Here is a 1721-nt window from a genome sequence, read left to right as displayed (position 1 = left end):
CTTTTATATATATATATTTGTGCATACAGAACTGGGATACAGGGTTTGTGAGAGGATTCACCAGAGACAGAGTGGGAAGCAGAACAGGCTGATTGATGAAGTACACCGCCAAGGGGAGCGGCGGGCAGGTCAGGAGAGGTCTGCCACGCCATGTGGTCACCTCCGAGGCAGGTGGGAATCAACTACTGCTGAAGTGGCTTTAGTTTTCTAGTGCTGTGCTTTAACCCGCTGTGCCACCAGGGAGGGCCCCCCTTCATATATTTTTACATTTTTTCCACCAAAGATACTTTACTCAAGAGTTTTAAATATTCTATCATCAATACCCTAAAGCTCTAGATTTTGGCTATCCAGGATATGGGATCCTCTACCATATAACTTAAGTTAGGAAGCCTACTCTTCTTTTCCACACATCAACCATATAACACCAATTTTCCATTAAAAAAACATCATATTCTGGCCCTCCGTCGTGGCGCAGCGGGTTAAAGCAGAGCACTGAGAAGCTAAAGCCACTTCCACTTGAGTTCGATCCCCGCCTGCCCGGGAAGTGTCCACATGTCGGGGCAGACCTCTCCTGACCCACCTGCTGCTCCCCTCAACAGTGTACTTTCGATGATCTGCCTGTTCTGCTTCCCACTGTGTCTCTGGTGAAGCCTCTCACCATCCCTGTGCCTCTAGCCTGTACCTCAGTTCTGTATGCACAAATAAATCTTAAAAAAAAAAAAAATCAGATTCTGTTTTTTCAATTGTAATATACATTATTTTCTTTTGCAACAAGCACACAAAATAATAGACCACATTTTGCAAAATATGTAACTAAAATTACTTAGTATTATTAAATGTCTAATATGAGCAAGTAAAGTTGGGTTTCATCCAGCACTTCTCTGAGCATGTCAAGCATATTGACTGGGTATGAGCTGGGCCACCAGACACGGGAGATACTAATGCTTGGCTCATGGAGGTCCTGGTCAACCATCAGGAGGCAAGGCCATCAAGGTTTGAAGGGCTAAGAGCATTCCAGGAGCCAAGGAAGCTGACACCCATAGTCCTGGTGGCCCCTGAGTGAGGGCTGGTGAGTGAAACCGCTTCAGGCTTTCCTCCTGGGTCAAGTGACATTCTCAATTCATCACTCACCTGACCAGGGTGACCCTGTTAGGTCCCAAAGCCAGGCATAGGTTTGGACGCCACCAACAATGCCACTGTGCAGCTGGAAGCAGGTGTCTGCCACCTGCTGAAGCTCCACTGCCCAGAGCAGCCTTGTCACTGAAACTCCATCACCCTCCTCCTGCAGAGTTCCTACCTGACTGAGATCACGGGCCCTGGGCCTCATCGCAGCTCCCCTAGCAATGCGGATCCTGACAGACTTCACTGAAGAGGGGTACAAATCTATTGTCAAGTGCACAACTGCTTTCTATTCCTTCTGTCTTCCTGTAGCTGCTGCCTTATACATGGCAGGCACTGACAGGACACAGGAGCATGCCAACATAGGAAAGATCCTGCAGGAGATGGAGAATTCTTGCAGATCTGAAGAATTTGGGATGCTGAGAAGGTAGCTCTGGTGGAGGCACGATATAGGGAGCTGAATCTGCCAGCCATGTTCACACAGTCTGAGAAAGACAATTACAACTGCGCTGTGAGTCTCACCAGCAGCCACTACCATTTTCCTGAAATATACATTTTTTCTAAAACAAGCTTCACCCTTAACAAACAGCAATATATATATA

At 47.0% G+C, this 1721-nt stretch overlaps 1 pseudogene; it reads left to right on the top strand.

The window, feature by feature from the left end:
* Positions 1-1343: 1343 nt before the first annotated feature.
* LOC101629285 overlaps positions 1344-1721 on the top strand; it is an 8784-nt pseudogene continuing 8406 nt past the window's right edge.

Source organism: Condylura cristata, unplaced genomic scaffold (assembly GCF_000260355.1).
Source record: "Condylura cristata isolate star-nosed mole 26May11 unplaced genomic scaffold, ConCri1.0 scaffold00006, whole genome shotgun sequence".
NCBI classification, from domain to species: Eukaryota; Metazoa; Chordata; class Mammalia; order Eulipotyphla; family Talpidae; genus Condylura; species Condylura cristata.
This window is presented reverse-complemented; position numbering and strand designations above follow the sequence as displayed.